Raw genomic sequence first — 18,893 nt, 5'->3', positions numbered from 1 at the left:
GGGATCGGGGAAGAAAAAAGGGTCTACGCCTGGCTATTGAGGTTAGACCTTTCCTCCTCCTCCAGGCAGGGCTATATTTTTCATTAGGTACTGCCCAGGATCTATAAAAAAATTTTTGATCATTAAAAAATTCATATAATTAGAAGCTATTAAATAGACCTTTAGCTGAGTCAAATGAACAAGCATTTATTAAGCTCCTACTATGTGCCAGGTACTGTATAAACATTAAGGAATCGAAAAGAAAAGCAAAAAAAAATCCCTGCTCTCCTGGAGCCCATAGTCCAGTAGAGTTGACAATGTGCAGGCAGCTTTGTACAAACAAGATACAGACAGGATAAATGGGAAATAATCAACAGAGGGAAGGCATTAAGATTAGGGAGGACTGGGAAAAGGCTTCTTACAGAAGATGCATTTTAGCTGGGACGAATATAAATTCTTGTCTGTATATATATATATCTATATGTCTATAAATGTGTATATACATATATATATATATGTGATGTGTGCTGGTATTGTAAGGACAGACATAATACAAAGACAAAATGGTTTAAAATGTACCCACCAGTTGTCCTACCAGGAACAAATCTAAGAGCCCACAAGTACCTTAATCTGATCTGTTCCTCCTGACCCCTGGGTCTGGAACTATAATAAGCTGGGCAGATTCAGGTGAGCCCAAGCTCTAACCCTGGAACAGATGGAAAAAACGGCATTTCCCATCTGCACTATCTTCCATCTTACTTCCAAGCAGCGAAGAAAGCAAATGATGGAGCCTGGCTCCTTCCCTCCCTCCCTCGCTGCTCTTTCTCTGTCTTGCTCCCCCCAATTCCCTAAAGCAGGCAACCTTTCCTATTTCACAGATGCTACAGTTCTTAGAGATTTCAAATCTCATCACTTCTGGGTTCCAATTCTTCTTTCAGTATAGCCTCCAGTATAGACTGTAACAGAATCAACATACAAGGCTCTCCAAGCCATCCTCCTAGTTGAAAACTGCCCAGAGCTTTAGGCTTCACATTCCCCTTGGTCTAGCAGTCCGTGGCCCAATCTCTCCTCTCTTCTCCTATGCCCTCTGTAACTCTCCTATAGGGAGAGGAGGAATAAGGTAAATTCTTCAGACCTTAGAAATAATTCAGTATTGGGCGGAGTCATTTGCCCATATCTTTGTCCCAAGTAATCATAAATTCCAGTTGGGTGTGTGAGACTTCTGCTGCCTTGCTTTGACATCTAAGTATGGGCCAGAGCCTGGGAGTCTTTCAAGGAGTTCTTGAATGACCATAGCCTGTTTTTATTTCAGTTTTTCCATAAAAAACAAACAAACAAAAAACCAACCCTTACCTTCTGTCTTGGAATCAATACTAAGTTGATTGATTCCAAGGCAGAAGAGCAGTAAGGGCTAGGCAATGGGGGTCAAATGACTTGCCCAGGGTCACACAGCTGGGAAGTGTCTGAGGCCAGATTTGAAGCCAAGACCTGTCTCTAGCCCCTGACTCTCAATCCACTGAGCCACTTAGCAGCCCCCAACCCATATCTTTTAATTAAATTAAATAGTATGTGCCTATAGTATGCAAGGCATTCTCCTAGGCACCAGAGATACAAAATTAAAATATGATGACTAAAGTGGGAAGTATGACTTTGACCAAGATGACCATGACAAAGATCAGGTCTTCTGGGAATAAGGAGATAAGGCTCACTTGGAGAATCAGAGAATGCTTTATTGGAGAGACAGCATCTGAGATTTCAAAAACCAAAGATGTGTTGTCTCTACCAATTAGGGTGAACTCCTTGAGAGCAGAGATGGTCTCCCTTTTTCTGTTCTCGTTGCCAGTTCTTGTACATGGTTTAGCACACAAAAAGCACTAAAAATGCTTTTCATTCATTCATTCATTTATTCATTCATTCATTCATTCATTCAAGGGATGGAGGAAGACCTACACAAATGTACAGAGATGAGAAGACAGCTCATCAAGTTCAGGAAAAATGGAATTTGGCTAGAGTGTAGAGTGTATGAAGGAAAATAATGGAAAATAAAGGAAAACAAGAAAGAGAGGGGATGCAGCTAGGTCAGAAAGAAGCTTAAATGCTTAGTATTAATATTCTGTAAAATAGATAATAGGAAGTAACAAAGGTATCATGGTTAGAACTGTGCAATTAGAAGCAGCTAAGTTGCTCAGTGGATAGAGCACCAGGCCTAGAGAAGGGAGGTCCTGGATTCAAATGTGACCTCAGACACTAGTTGTATAACCTTGGGCAAATCACTTAACCCCCATTGCCTAGCACTAATATTCTTCTGCCTTGGAACCAATATCTAGTATCTATTCTACAACAGAAGGTGAGGGTTTAAAAGAAAGAAAGATTATGTTGGCAGCTGTGTGAAGGATTGTTTGGAAAAGGGAAGGATTGAACCACCAGGGGGACCAGATAGTGAAGAATTACAATAGTTCGATGTAAGAGGTAATAGGAACTGAGCCAGGCTAGGGTAGTGGTTTTGTGAATAGATAGGGTTAGGGACTGGATCTAGGATTCATTTGGTATAGGGAATTACCCTCCTCCAAAGCTGTGGCACCCTCTTCTGCAACTCATGGTCTTAGAGAATTGTCAATGGTACCCAGTGGTACCCAGTCTTATCCAAAGTCACCCACTCAAGTATATGTTAGTGGCAGGACTTGAACTCAGATGTTCTTGGCTTTAAAGCTGTCATCATACTGTGTTGCCTCTTATGAGCAGGTAGAGGGTGATGAATTTAAGAGATACATTGTTTTTTTTTAATGTTTCATTTTATTTTTTATTTTTAATTTCATACATTGTTATATTGTTTTTTAATTGAATTTTATTTTATTTTTGAGTTTGCATTTTCTCCCTCCCATCTGTATCCCACCAACATGGAGAAAGTAAGAAAAATAAAACCCATTATAAATATGTATAGTCCAGAAAAACAAAGTCCCACATGGGTCATGTCCAAAAAATACATGTCTTAAGCGGTAGAGATCTATTGTTGAGGTAGACATGGCAGGATTTGGCCACTGATTGGATATGAGGGATGAAGGAGCTCGAAGGGCTCAAGATGACCCTGGATCTAAGCCAGTCACTGGGACAATGATTGTTCTCTCCATAGAAACTGGGAAATTTGGAGGACAGGCAAATTTAAGGGGGAAGATCCCGAGATCTATTTTGTATGCATTGAGTTTGAGGTGCTAGCAGGACATCCAAGGAGAACTGTGTAGAAGGACACCCCCCCCCACCCCTGAGGAAGACTGGAGTTCAGGGAAGAAATTTGGGCTACATGTATATGAAGAATCATCTGAATGCAGGTAATAATTGAGGGCAGATATGATCCCTAAAAGTAGCAGCTTAGTACAGTAGATAGATGACTTGCCTGGGGATCACAAAGACCTGAGTTCAACTTCTGTCTCTAAAACAAGAGATTCAGAGTTAGAGGTTTTTAGTTGCAAGTCAAGTACTCCTTAGTTTTAGGATCCTGAATGATAGCTTGAGAAGGGAGCAGGGTAGAGACAAAATTTGTTTTATTTTGTTTTTAAGAAAGGAGAGAAGAAAGAGACTTGAGCATATTTTTCATTTGTTGTTCATTTGAGGTTTTCTTGGTAAAGAAATTGGAATGGTTGACCATTTCCTTTTCCCCCTCATTTTCCAGATGAGGAAACTGAGGCAAACAGGATTGAGTGACTTGCACAGGGTCACACAGCTAGTGAATGTCTGAGGTTGGATTTGATTTACCAATTACATGTAATAACAAATTTCCATGTCTCCCTTCCTCCCTTCCCTCCCTTCTCTCCTGGAGCTGGCAAGCAATTCTATCTGGATTACACATGTATTAAGGCACAAAACATTTCATTTTGAGGCTGAATTTGAACTCAGGTCTTCACGACTTCCTGCCTAGAGCCCAGTTGCCTCATATTTTTCAGGAATAGGGAAGAAAACAAAAAGAAAGCCTGAAGGTGAGAGAGAGACAGAGACAGAGAGACAGAGACAGAGACAGAGACAGAGAGACAGAGAGAGACAGAGAGAGACAGAGAGACAGAGAGAGAGGAGAGAGACAGAGAGACAGAGACAAAGAGAGAGACAGAGACAGACAGAGAGAGAGAGAGACAGAGAGAGAGAGATTTTTTTTTGCTTCCAACTCCTCTCTCTTCCCTTGACCCATCACTCTGTTATACATCAGGCTTCTTGAGCTTGAGTTGTGTTGAGAATTCTAATAGTGCCTTCCCGCCCTTGCCATCAGCCAATAACTATTATTTCTGAATTGCCTGGCAAAGGAAGGTGTGACCTGGTTTGGACTCAGGGTGCTGACCTTTGGAGGGGGCAGGGGGAAAGGGGTCCAGGCGGTTCCTTCCTTTTGGGGAAGGACTCCCTGCCCCTCAGCCTTCCCTTACTCCTCATTCACTGGATTCTCCCAGTGACGCTTCTTTGCCAAGACCTGTTGCATGCCTGCCCCTGGGGTCTCAATCGTCCAAGAAGGGCAGGCTGGACGGTCTGAGAGGTGGGGCTTCCACTGACCACCCGCAGCTGTCTCCCAGTGCGTGTTACTTGTGGTCCTACCTCCTATACCCTCCTCCACCCCATCTCTCCCCGCTGTTTGCCCCAGGTGAGAGAATGACCAGCTGTGGCTTTGTTGTAGTCCTGGTGTGCTCGGGCGCTCTTCTGCCTTCATCCCTTCTCTAGAAGGCCATCGGGCCACCTCCCTGGCCTTCCTGCCCGCCTCTGTCCCTCTCAGCTATTCCTCTCTCTAGCAACCGCCTTCTGTTCTCTCCTCTCTTCCCCCTTCCCCCCTCCTTCCATCTGCCCCCTCCCCAGGTCCCACGGCCCAGCTTTGCACCCCTGCCGCCCCCCAGACGCCCAGACAGGAGGACGGGGAGCTATGGCCAGTTATCTAAGCTTCGCCGCTGCTCCGGGATGGAAAGAAGGGCGAATCCCAGCAGGGCTGGGAGCCCTGGATCCCGGGGTCCCCCGGCCCCAGCCCCCAGTCCCCAGCCAGCAGCCTTCCCCTCCCTCGCTCCCCCCTGTCGGCCCTGTGCCTGGCCCCGAAGTTTGGAGGGCCTGGTAAGTGCCCTATCAACATGTTAATCAAATTACTTAGGAGCTAAAATTGACGCTGTTCATTAATTATACAAGATTATGCTAATTGCACATGCAAATGTATGCGCTTGGAACAGAAGGTGTTCAGCGCGTGGCGGGCCATTAGCATAGCGGATGGGGCGCGGGCACATTGGCATGCTAATGTATGCACCCGCGCTATTTATAACCCCGCACCCATCTGCGCTGCCGCCGCCGCTGCTGTGAGGGGAAGGAGGCCGAGGGCCCCCCTCCCACCTTTCTCTGCCCCGGCTTGGCGCAGGGCTGCCACTCAGGACAGGGCAGGGGTTCCCAACCGGTGATGCCTCTTCAGGTGGGCATCGGGGGTCGGGCCGAAATCCTTCCTCCATAGACCCCTCGATGCCCAGCAAACTCGCAGGCGCTTTGGGGGCGGGATACTGTCCAGGGCTCAGTGGGCTCAGAGTATAGGAAATTCTGGAGGGGGGGGCACGCCTTCATGGCCTCGGGAGAAGGAACCGAGATGTCCCCGGCTTAGTGGCTTCCCGCCATGCACTGGCGTGGTAAAATACCCAGAATGCCACCTTCCTCTGAAGTCCCCTTCTCTTTTTCCCTGACCTCGGCATCCACAAACGAGGAAACCGGAGACCCCGAGGGGCGAAGCCTGGAGATCTCTAAAGTGACCTCCAGAGTAAATCCTGAACTTCCGGTGTGGGCATCTGAGTCACTTCGGGCGTCTTAGCACGAATATTTGACATTCTAATTCGTTGATGAACAATATTCACAGTTCTTAAACAGGTCTTGATCTCGAAAGCTTTGCGAGGCTCCTTCTCTTGTGGGTCAGCCCGCGGGGGGAAAAGCTGCTTCAGGGGAGCGGAGGCCCCCCACCTTTCCCCAGCTGCTGACTGTATGTACGTCCGCCCAGCACTGCGAGTTTTGCAAATATTTATTAAGTAACCAAGGTTTACTGTGTGTGTGTCCTGGGCTAGGCACTGGGGGGCGGGGGAAGGGGGGAAAAAGAAATAAGCCAGAGTCTCTGTCCTCATCCAGCCTGCTGCTTACAGGAAGACCCAGTGCATACTAAAGAAATGATTCCTTCTAAGTGCACAGGGAATTGGAGAGGAAAGGATCGGTGACCTGAAAGGCTGGGCGAGATTTCAACAGGTAGAAGGAGAGAAGGCAATCTGGGATTAAGGACCGGTGTGAGCAAAGGCTCCCTACAGTGAATCCTTCTGTAAAAGATTCCATTTCTTCGCAAATAGCTACCTCACTGGGCAGCTAGGTGGCACAGTGGTTAGAGTGCCAAGTCAGGAAAGCCTGAGTTCAATTCAACCTTGGACTTTTACTAGCTGTGTGTCCTGGGGCAAATTACTTCACTTATTTGCCTCAGTTTCTTCATCTGTAAAATGGAGAAGGAAATGGCAAATCTCTCCAGCATCTTTGCCAAGAAAACTTCAGATGGAGTTATGAAGAATCAGACATGATTGAAACAACTGAAGGACAACCCCAATACTACCTGTTTACTGGTTTATAATCTGAATTCTTTTTTATCAATTTTTTAAAAAATGGGACATACTTGTATCCTTTTCCTTGTATAAAAGTATGAATGTTAAAGTTTTCTTTTTGGACTTTACAAGGAAACAGGACTATAAGGAAGCCCATCACTGCCATTTATCCACATTCCTGGACCCAGGCCCCCTACCCGTAAGGCACCATTATTCCCCCAGTTTTCTTCCCTTCATAGCATATACTCAACCACTCCCTCGCTCCTTCTGGGTTCTTATATGCCCTCCCTTCTGCAATCTCCCCCATAGTGCCTCTCCCCTTCCCATCCTCCCATGGAAGTTCCTCCCCATCCTGGTTCCCCATCATTTTACCCATCCTGTTGAGGGAGGCTGGAGTGGGAAGGGAGGGAGGATATTAGAGATGAGAGAAGAGCTCTGGCCAATAAGTTGGGAAATGAGGCAATTTCTGAGGGGAGGGGAACAGAAATGGAACAGAAATAGGTCTCTCTGAGTAGAGAAGAAGATGGGAAAGTGAGGATATAATCTTCTCTAAGTCTATGACTTCTTCATCTTTCTTCTCTCAATACATTTCTCATCAGGTCATACCTCTGACTCATTTTGTTCTCTTCCCTGTGATTCCAAGGGGCAGCTAGTGGATAGAATGCTTGGCTTGAAGTCAGGAAACTTATCTTCTTGAATCCAAATCTGGCCCTAGGTACTTGTTAGCTATGTGACCCTGGGCAAGTCACTCAACTCTGTTTGCATCAGTTTCTTCATCTGTAAAATGAGCTGGAGAAGGAAATGAAGTAGTACTAAAGTAGTAAGCTGAATTAAAACACTTTAGTATCTTTGCTAGGAAAACCCCAGATGTGGTCATGAAGAGTCAAATCCTGAAGTCTCCTTCCTAGAAACTCTTCCCCAGGAATATATTCCACAATTCTTGGAATCACTTGGAATCACAGCATCTGACTTAGGAGACCTCAGAGGCCACATTGATCAATCAGTAGCTGATCAAGAATCCTCTCTACAGTATCTCTAATGAGTGATCATCAACTCTTTGTTTGAAGATTTCTAGTGTGGGGGAACCCAACTACTTCCCAACCACCTCACCTTTAAATAGTGCTAGCTGTTAAATTTTTCCCCATATCAAGCCTAAATATTTGACTCTATAACTTCCACCTATTGTCCTTCTGTCCTCTGGGGCCAAGAAGAATAAGTTGAGTCCTTTCCCTGCACAGCCCTTGAAGTCAGCTATCATGTTCTCCCTGACTCTATTTCACCCTGCTCTCCATCCCTAATTTCTTCAGCCAATCCTTGTATGGCATGATTTTGAGGCTGTTCCTCACTGTGGTTTGTCTCTCCTCTGGATACTTTCCAATCCTTCTTAAAACATACCACCTGTCACTGGACACAGTACTCCAGATGGGATTTGACTAGGGCAGAATACAGTAGGACTGTCTCCTTCCTAGGGCTATTCCTTTCAATTCAACTTAAGAATATTTTGGGATTTGTGGCTACCATATTGAATCTTGTAATCAACTAAAAACCCCTTTATAGAACCATTGGCCAGCCATTCCTCCTCCATCTTGTATTTGTGAAGATGATTTTTCTGAAACCAAATGTGAGACTTAACATTTATCCCTATTAGATTTATTCTTATTGGATTGGGCTCAATATTTCTAGACTGTCAGTATCATTTTGGACTTTGATTATTTTAGTCAACGGTCTCTCCTTCCTAGCTCTTGGCCATCTAGAAAGTTGATAGTCATGCCCTCTTATCAACCTTATCCAAACGTGGATAAAAATGTTAAATAGCACATGACCCCAAGCATAGATCCCTGGGACACTTTGTTAGCAACCTATTTCCAGGTTCAAGTCAAACCATTAATGATGACCCTTTGGGTAGAATCTAAATAGATCATACTGTTATCTAGCTCATATCTCTCCATTCTTTCCTCAACAACAGCATGGAATGTTTCGCAAAATGATATTTTTGAAATCTGTCACTCAATAAGCAAGTATTTTTTAAGTGTCTACTATGTGCCAAGAATTGTGCCGGGGATAGGAATATTAAAGTTTTAAATTATTAATATTAATATAATTAATATAATATTTTAAATAATATTAAAATATCTTAAAAATTAAATAATACCTACTTCAAGGAGCTTACACAGACTATACCTACAGGACTCCCCTAACCAGCTGTCCAGTAAGGACATAAAGTTAGTCTTAAGTGATCCATTTTATATGACGTCATGCTGGCTTTCCTAGTCATTCCTTTAATAAATTCTACATTTCTTGAAATAAATAATAAATTATTTTTTCAACCCTTACCTTCTCTCTTAGCATCACTTCAAAGACAAAAGAGCAACAAGGGCTAGGCAATTGGGGTTAAGTGACTTGCCCAGAATCACAAAACTGGGAAGTGTCTGAGGTCAGGTTTGAACCCAGCTCCTTCCAACTCTAGTCCTGGCACTCTATCCATTGTGCTATTTAGCTAAGCCTAATAATGTGTTCTTGAAGTTTAGCAGAAATGCAACAAAACAATAATAACAATGAGCATTGCTGGGCACGCCTCTATATCTCATAATATAATAATAAAATATATTATTTAATTTAATGTAATAATACCCTGTTGTGTGAGTCAAATGAAATATTTGTGAAGTGCTTAGCACAGTGCCTGGCATATAGAAAGCCCTTAGTAAATGTTTCTTCCCTTCCCTCCCTTCAGAATTTGCCTCATGCCCTTCCCCGACTTTAGGAAAGAGCTCTTGTTTCATCTATAAACATAACCACCCCATTAGCCTTGCCCAACAGGAGGGCAGCCTGGATAAAGGGCCCTGGAAGGAGTGGTTTTCCTTGGGAAGGATGAGGCAGGGAAGAGAATCGATGGGAGATGCTGAAGAAGGAGAAAGCAGGAAAGAAAGGCCTTGGAGAGGGAGAGGCTATTGGAAGAGCAGAGGATGAATAAGGGGAAATTAAGAGAAGGGAGGAGGAGGAAGGGAATCCTGGGAAAACAAACTCTATGGCATTTCTGGAGAATGGACACATCAGACAATTGAGGCATGGAATAGAGATACCTGGAGGCAAGGATAGGAAAATGCTAAGTATCTGTTCCAAGGCAGAAGAGTGGTAAGGGCTGGGCAATGGGGGTTAAGTGACTTGTCCAGGGTCACAGAGCTAGGAAGTATCTGAGGTCAGATTCAAACCCAGAACCTCCCATCTGTAGGCCTGGCTCTCTATCCACTGAGCCACCCAGCTGCCCCCCAACCAGTCTTTCCTAGATTGATTGCACATTATTACTCCTCCTCATGCACTCTGTATCTGCCAAACTGACTTACTTGCTATTCCCTATCTATGACACTTTATTGCTCCTCTCCATAAATTGGTTTTTTCTCTAATGAAAATTTTTATTTTATTTGAAAAAAATTTTTTTTCTTCCATAACTTTGTACAGGCTATCTCCTATAGCTCTCTCTTCACCTCTTACCTCTCATCAAGACTCAGCTCCTTTTCTGATTTTCCCAGAGAATTCTCCTCTACTCAAATTGCTATGTATTTTAAATATGTAAAATCTATTCTGCATCTTAGAACCATGCAGTATTCCCAAAGTAGAATGTAAACTCCCCGAGGTCAGGGATATCTCACTTTTGTCTTGTATCTGTTTCTTTCATTCTATCTGGCTCTTAGCAGGTATTTATTAAATGTTTATTAATTTTCCCAGGCATTGACTGCAGAAGGTGGGAGTCTGGGAAAGTGGTGACTGCAGCTTTTCTTTCCTGCAGTTTTAGGAATAGCTCAAACTTCTTTGACACCAGCCTGGAGAGTGGGGAGAAAGGGGATAGCCCCTTCTTAATTCAGGGAATCTCTGGGACTCTGTTGGATTTTGAGAATATATTTGGGGGCTGTTGGTCTCATAGAATCCAGATTTAGAAGGGGCCTTTGAGGTTCTTTAGCCTCACCTTTACCCGAGCAAGAATCCCTGCTGAATCATCCCACCATCCAACCCCACTGTAGAGATCTGAAGGGATGGTGAACACCCCACCCAATAATACAGCCCATTCTACTTGTCTAATTATGAGGGATTTTATCCATTTATGGAGTTTGAATCCATCTACAGTACTGCAAAGTCCTAGAGCCAAGGAGGCCACTTAGATGCTTCTTTAAAAAAAAAAAGGTACCTGGGTGGCTTAGTGGAATTAGAACCAGACCTAGAAAGAGGAGATCCTATGTTCAAATTTTGCCTCTTCCTAGCAATGTGACCTTGGATAAGTCACTTAACCTCATTGCCTATCCCTTACTGCTCTTCTGCCTTGGTATCAATACACAATATTGATTCTAAGATGGAAAGTAAGTGTTTAAAATTTTTTTTCCAGTTAACAAACATATCTCTCTCTCTCTCTCTCTCTCTCTCTCTCTCTCTCTCTCTCTCTCTCTCTCTCTCTCTCTCATTGGCCATGCCCAGGAAAGAGAAGGCTCATTTGACACTTTGAGCCTGCCACCACTCTCTCAGGAGATAAGCATCTCTAGTTGTTGAGATTATTGTTGGTCATTACATTGATCAGTCTTTCAAAATGGCTTGTCTACAGTGTTGCTATTGTACAAGTTGTTCTGGTTCTGCTCATTTCAAATCTCTTTCCTATGTGACGGTCCTTCAAATCCAAATGACTTTGGCCAATTTTAAGCTATTAAAGCTCTATTTGAAGACTTATTGCCCCCCTCCCCAAATCTCCTCTTTCCTAGGCAAGCTGTCCCCAGTTCTGGCATGGTGGCATGTTTGAGTAGACAGAAAGGAACAGGGGGAAGAGATATCTCACAGGGAGAGGATTTTCAGAACTTGCCAACCGGTTGGATTCCAGTCTGGACACTGTTCCTAAATGTAACTTAAGAGCAAAGTAACTGTTGTAGATTTTGACTGCTGTTCCACACCGTGGGCACAGATTGAACTTCCAGTCCACTGAAATCTCCAGATCTTTTTCAATAGGGATTGCCATGGAACGGATCTGTACCTCGGGCAGCTAATTTTTGAACCTCAAACACAAGGTTTTTAGCTTTACATCTTACATTCATCTTCTTCATTTCAGGCTGGGGTTCCAGCCTATCAGGATCTTTGGAGATTTTGTCATTTCACATATTAACTCTTCCCTCCCACTCTTTTGTCATCTCCAAATTTGATAAACATCCCTTCTATGCCTTCATCGAAGTCTCTGACAGAACTTGAGGCAGACCATTAGAGACCCTTCCTTCTAGGATGGCACAAATCCATTCATCACCCTTCTTTAGTTCTTGTCATTCAGCCAGTTTCTGCCTACTTTTCTATGATCATTCATCCTGTATCTTCATCTTAGCCACAAGGATATATTGTGAGAAGCTTTGCCAAAAGACTTGTTGCAACTGAGGTATGTTTGATATATGTATACATATGTGTAATTAAAGTTAATAAGCATTTCTTTCCTGCTTATATATATATACATATTTATTATTAACTAGGTTACTAAAATGGGTTGGATTGTGTGTATATATTAATAGTCCCCTGATCTACCAACCCATTCTAATAATCTAGTCTAAAAAAGGTGGGGGAAAGAGAAATGAAGCTAGTCTGCCTTGGTATTATTCTTAATGGATCAATGCCCCCTCTTAGGGATCATAGTAAGATTTAAACTCAGGACTCCAGGCTTGGGGCATTCCATCTGCCACCTACCTGTCCCAATCCATCCTTTGCATGACTGCTAAATAAATTGTCCTCTGACATAGATTAGATCAGGCCACTTTGATGCTCAAAACTCTTCAATGTCTCCCTTTTGCCTACTGAATTAAGCTCCAATTTCTCTGGCTGGCATTCTCAAGGTCCCCACAATCTAGCACCACTTTACCTTTACAGTTTCATCTATACTCTTCATGTATTCTTGATTCTGGCCAAACTCATTTACCCATTGTTCAGTGCTTTCCTACTTATGTGCTTTTTCTTTAAATATATATTTACATATATGTATGCATACACACTTATTACATAGAATTTATTTTTTATATTCTTATAAACATTTTTTGAGTTTCAAATTCTTTCCCTTCCTCTAGCCTCTCCTCCATCTATTGAAAAGGCAAGCATCCATGGGAAGTCATGTAAAACATTTACATGTTAATCATGTTGTAAAAAAGCAAGAAAAATGAAAATATATATACTTCAATCTGCAATCAGAGCTCATGAGTTCTCTCTGTGGGGGTGGATGACATTTTTTTTTTTTATCATGAGTTCTTTCGGATCATTGTCTTGGTCAGAGTAGCTAAATCTTTCATGATTGATTTCATGATTGATCATCACCACATTGTTATTATGGTGCACAATGATCTCTTGGTTCTGCTTACTTCACTCTGCATCAGTTCATATGTCTTTCTAGGTTTTTCTGAAACCATCCCCCTTGTCATTTTTTTATTCCAATACAATACTGTGTATTGATTCCAAGGCAGAAGAGTGGTAAGGGCTAGGCAATGGGGGTCAAGTGACTTGTCCAGGGTCACACAGCTAGGAAGTGTCCGAGGCCAGGTTTGAACCTAGGCTTGGGTCTCTATCCACTGAGCCACCCAGCTGCCCCCTTCCCCTTGTTATTTCTAATAGCATGGTAGTGTTCCATCACATACATAAACCATGGCTTGTTCAACCATCCCCCCAACTGATAGGTATCCCATTGATTTCCAATTCTTTGCTAGAAATATTTCTGTATATATAGGTCTTTTCTCTTTTTTCTTTGATCTCTTTGGGGAGCAGACTTTTCATAACTCACCAATGTTGCATTAATGTCCTTACTTTTCCACATCCCCTCTAACATTGTTATTCTCCGTTTCTGTCATATTAACCAATCAATTAGGTGTAAGATGGTCCCTCAGAATTGTTTTAATTTGTGTTTTTTCTAACTAAAAGCATTTTTTTCACATGGCTGTAGAGAACTTGCATGTCTTCTGAAAACTGATTGTTCCTATCCCTTGACCATTTATCATTTGGGGAATGGCTCTTTTTAAAAAAGGGGGGGCAGCTGGGTAGCTCAGTGGATTGAGAGCCAGTCCTAGAGATGGGAGGTCCTAGGTTCAAATCTGGCCTCAGACACTTCCCAGCTGTGTGACCCTGGGCAAGTCACTTGACTCCCATTGCCTAGCCCTTACCACTCTTCTGCCTTGGAGCCAATATACAGTATTGACTCCAAGATGGAAGGTAAGGGTTAAAAAAAAAAAGATAAATTTGACTCATTTTCCTATATATTTGAGAAATAAGAGCTTTTTCTGGGAAATTTACTCCTTGTTTCCTATTTTCTATTTAATTTTAGCTTCAATAGTTATTGATTGTGCAAAATAGTTTTAATTTCATGCAATCAAAATGAACCATTTTACCCTACCACAATCTTCTCTATCTCTTGCTTTGTCATAATTCTATACCTTTTCTCATATGATTCTCTTCCACTTGAAATGTCTTTTCCTTTTTGTCTCAGCCATTTGAAATTCCAGCTATCCTTAAAAACCCAGTTTGGGACTCATGATTAAAAAAAAAATGCTGTTCCCAGCCAAAGAACTAACTGTTGGAATCTGATTGCAGATCAAAGCAGGCCACCCTTCACTTTATTTCCTTCATGAGTTTTTTTTTTATTTTATATGTGATATGTGCTTTTAGTCACGACATGGGGAATATGTAAATATGTATTGCATGAAAGCACTCATATAACCTAAATCAGATTATTTACTGCCTCAAGGAGGCAGGGAGAGAGGGAGGCAGAGAATCTGAATTGCAAAATGTCAGAAAACAATGATCAAAAATTGTTTCTATGTTTAATTAAAAAAAATTTCGGTTCAAAGAATTAAGAAATCCCAGTTCAGATGTCTCTTTCCCAAAACTTTCAACTCACTCTTTTCTCCCAATCAGAAGTGACCAAACTGTCATTTTGGGCATGTCACAACCTCTGTTTGCTTCAGTTTCCTTAACTGTAAAATGGGGATGATAATAGCACTTACCTACAGGGTTGTTATGAAGAAGAAATAAGATAATAATTGTAAAGCATTTAGCATGTAGTAGGCATCATATAAATGTGAGTTATTATTATTATAATTATCTGGCCTCCAATTTGACATGTTACCTTCTCCTTCCTTCATGTCCTTATTATAATTTATGCTTAAATAGAATTATTGCATATTAAATTCTAATAGTTGCCATTTAAAGCCCCTTAAGGTTTTCAAAGCATTTTACAAATATTATTTTGTTTGATTCTCTTAACAACTTTGAGAAGTAGGTTTACTATTATCCACATTTTACAGAGGAGAAAACTCCTGCAGATGAAAATTAGTAAATTGCCCCAAAAAGAAAATGAGGTTAGTCTTTTTTGACTTGTTCTTGATGAAGCCACTTGAGCTTTCGTGACCACTACTTTCTTCCCTAAAGGGTCACTAATACATCCTAGATTTTTTTCCCTTAGATGTCAAAGTCAATTTCACTAGGTACCAGTTTGCAGACAGTATTCCCTTTTACCTTTTTATTTAAAATTGGAACATGTGCCTTTTTCCAGGTCCACAGCACTTCTCACATTTTCCATAATCTTTCAAAGATCCCAGACAGTCATCTCATCTTCCAGTTCTTTCAAAACAGTTCATCTAAGCCTGATGACTTGAACTTATTAAGGTGTACTTGAACTTATTAAGGTGCATTCTTTCTGTTTAATTTGTGTATCAATTCCCTTCCTATTAGCCACATTTGTATTCCCTGAATTTCCCTGCCAGAAAATGGAAAAGAAACAAGAATTGAATAGAGCCACTCTGTCCATTTGGAGCAGTGGTCCTTCATCTTTTTTTTCTTTTTTACCCAATGTAACTTTTTATTAAAATTTTTTTCAATTACATGTAGAAACAATTTTTGATGAATGTTTTCTGACATTTTGTGATTCAGATTCTGTCCCCCAACATGTAAATAGTCTGATATAGGTTATACCAGTGCTTTTATGCACTGCATATTTCCATATTGCTCATGCCTTGACAGAAGAAACATATTACACATATAATAAAAGACTCATGAAGAAAATAAAGTGAAAGATGGCATTCTTTGATTTGTAATCAGACTCGCACAGTTCCTTCTTTGGCTGTGGATAGCATTTTTTAACATTAATCCCTTGTGTATATTTTAGAAAACTTGTTTTGCTGGTAAGAGTTTAGTCCTTCACAGATGATCATTGCACAATATTTCTATAATTGTATACACTGCTGCTGTTCTGGTTCTGCTTATTTTACTTTGCATCACTTCATATAAATCTTTCCAGATTTTTCTGAACTCATCTTGTTTGTCATTTCTTATGGTACAATAGTATTTCTTTGCAACTGTATACCATGATTTGTTGAGCTAATCTCCAATTGATAGACATCCCTTCAATTTCTGTTCTTTGCCACTCCAAAAAGGGCTGCTAAAAATATTTTGGTACAGGTAAGTCCTTTCCCCTTATCTCTGATCTCTTTGGGATAGTAGTGGTACTGCTGGGAAAAAGGGTAGGCATAGTTTTGTGGTCTGGTTCCATATTGCTCTCCAGAATTCTCAGTTCTACCAGTAGACTATCAGTGTTCCAATTTTCTCACATCCACTCCAACATTCATAATTTTCTTTTTTTGATCATATTAGCCAATCTGATAGGTGAGGGGTGGTATCTCAGAATTGTTTTAATTTGCATTTCTCTCAGTAATGATTTGGAGCATTTTCTCATGTGCCTATAATTACTTTTAATTCCTTCCTCTAAGAACTGCCTGTTCATATCCTTTGACCATTTATCAACTGGGGAACCAATATGACTTCAAAACCCAGACCAAGCCATCAGGTGTTGTTGTGATCTTTAGCTTTCCTCACCAGTCTTAGCTTATTCTGAACTTTTGCATTCTTCCTGTGTCATAACTACGCTCTATGATATTTAGTTTGATGGATCTACAAAGACAGTTTTCTTCTTCCTCCTTCCTTTATCATTTAAATTCCTTTTGATTAGATTTCTAAGACTCCAAGCAATATTCTTACTAACCCTAGTCAAGCCCTCTGTCCCCAGCCAGGAGTTTGTACTTCCTGTAGTTTAAGCCTCTGTCCAGAAATTCAAATTCTATTCTCAAGACACCATCTTTTTAACTAGCTGTTCACTTGGTGAATCTACTTTCTCTTCTGAAGTACTTGCTATCACTCACAGTGATGAAAACACCACCTGTGCCCCTGAGGTTAAGTTTCTCGTTTAAGACTTCATAGTCTTTGGAATATTTATTCCAGCAATGCAGCTGTTGTTCAAAACACATTTGGAAATTTTCTTGTTTGGATTGTCTTCACAATCTATGGCTCTTTCTATTGAATATCTTTCTAAATCTTTTCTTTTTTCTCCAGGCTGTTGTTGTTGAATCATCTTTCAGTCATGTCCCAACTCTTTATGACCTCACTTGGGATATTCTTGGCAAAGATACTTGATTGGTTTGCCATTTCCTTCTCTAGCTCATTTTTCCAAATGAAGAAACTGAGGCAAACAGATTAAGTGACTTGTCCAGGATCACACAATTGTCTGAGATCAGATTTGAACCCAGGAAGATGAGTCTTCCTGACTCCAGACCTGATACACTATCCACTATTCCAGTCCTTACTCAACTTTTCAGTTTTTCCTCATATGATATGATTTCCAGATCCTTTACCATTTTGGTTGCCCTCTTCTGGAAGTGTGCTATAAGTTGTTAGCATTCCTCCTTAAATGTGACATAGGATGGGTACTTGGAAAGGACAAAAAGGTGTCATGCTGCATTTTGCACTAAAATTGATCAGCTTGAATGTAAATTGTTTCTAAAAAATTTGGTTGGTTGCATTGACTTTCAACATTAGATTTCTAATAAAACATTTAACTTTTAAGAAAACTGAAAAAAACACTGTGTAGCTCTGGGCAAGTCACTTAACTCCTATTGCCTAGCGCTTACTACTCTTCTGCTATAGTATTGATGATAAGAGATAAGGGATTAAAAAAAAAAGTTATGTAGGAGAGAGGCAATATGGGCCTTGAGGCTAGGAAGACCTCAGTTCAAGTCCCAACCCTGACACGTCCTGGCTGGGTGGCCTGGACAACTAAACTTCTTGGTGCCCAAGACTATAAATTGAAGAGGAGCTGCCATTCTGAACTGACAGAAGGAATAGCCTCATCCAGAAGTTTTCTATGCCAGTAAATCACAGATCCCAACCCTCTACATACCCCAAACTCCAGATGTGGTCTGATCAAGGCAAAAGATGGTGACTCTGTTTTACCTTCCTTATTCTTGATGTTTGACTAATATTATTAGTGCAGCTGAGAAGAGTGCTAGATTTTGTAGCAGTAGTTCTTGTGCTATTGGCTCGTCTTAGGTTGACAATCTGCCCAAATCCCAGGTCACTTTCCCATCAACTTCCATCTAGTCACTTTCCTCCCACCTCCCCCAGTCTCCATTTATATAGCTGGTTTTTTGAATCCAAATGCCAGAATATATTTTTTCTTATTAAATGCAGTCATTTCTGTTTCATTCTACCATTCTAGCCTCTCTCTTTTACCCTGATTTTGCTATTCATTATGTCCCTCCTCCCCCTGCCCCAGCTTCATATCTTCCAGAAACTAGGGAAGCATAGATTATACTGTTGAAGAGAACTGAGTAGAGGAGGGAGCCCTAGTGTAATCCACCAATGGCATCTTACCAAGTCTGGAAACTGGTTGACATTGGTCCATTACCCAATATTCTATAGTTTACTGCCATCCAGCAAACATTTTGCCATCTTGTCCTCATGGCTGTCATGAAACAATGTCAGATACGCTGGTGAAAGTGACTCATTTGGCAATCTGGCTAAACACCCACCATGTGCTAAAATCTAGATTTATTATCTCAGTAGCATCCCCCTTCATCCATTAAGGGGTTTGAGTTTTCTGAACAGTCCCAAGTCATTTGGAGCTAAATCTGTTGAATAAGTTGGGTGATCAGTGTGGGTAATGGTTGTTACTGATAAAAAAACAAAAGCCCCCAGTTATAACCCCAAAATATTGAGATTGGCCCTCTCATGTGACTTGTAAATTACACAGAGAGGAATTCCATGCTTGAATTGATCCATGGCAGCATTATTGGAAGAAGCAGATAGCCTCCAAGGAGACTACTTTGAAGGGTTGTTTTTTTTTTCTTTTGTTCCATCTCATTTCTTGAAAATTTTTTTTAATTTAAAAAATATTTTCCCATGTTTTCATGATTCATTTTCTTTCCTTCCCCCTTTCCCTTCCCCCTCCCAGAACCAACAAGCAATTCTACTGGGTTATACAAATGTTATCACTTGATACCCACTTCTATATTATTCATTTTTACA

At 41.3% G+C, this 18,893-nt stretch overlaps 1 protein-coding gene across 4 annotated transcripts in view; it reads left to right on the top strand.

Annotated features, from left to right (window-relative positions):
• Positions 1-18,893, top strand: part of EBF4 (EBF family member 4) — a 102,850-nt gene that overhangs the window by 54,153 nt on the left and 29,804 nt on the right. The gene's annotated exons all lie outside the window — the stretch shown is intronic.

Source organism: Monodelphis domestica, chromosome 6 (genome assembly GCF_027887165.1).
Source record: "Monodelphis domestica isolate mMonDom1 chromosome 6, mMonDom1.pri, whole genome shotgun sequence".
In the NCBI taxonomy this organism is placed as follows: Eukaryota; Metazoa; Chordata; class Mammalia; order Didelphimorphia; family Didelphidae; genus Monodelphis; species Monodelphis domestica.
Note: the sequence above shows the minus strand (reverse complement) of the source record. Positions and strands in the feature narration are given on the sequence as shown.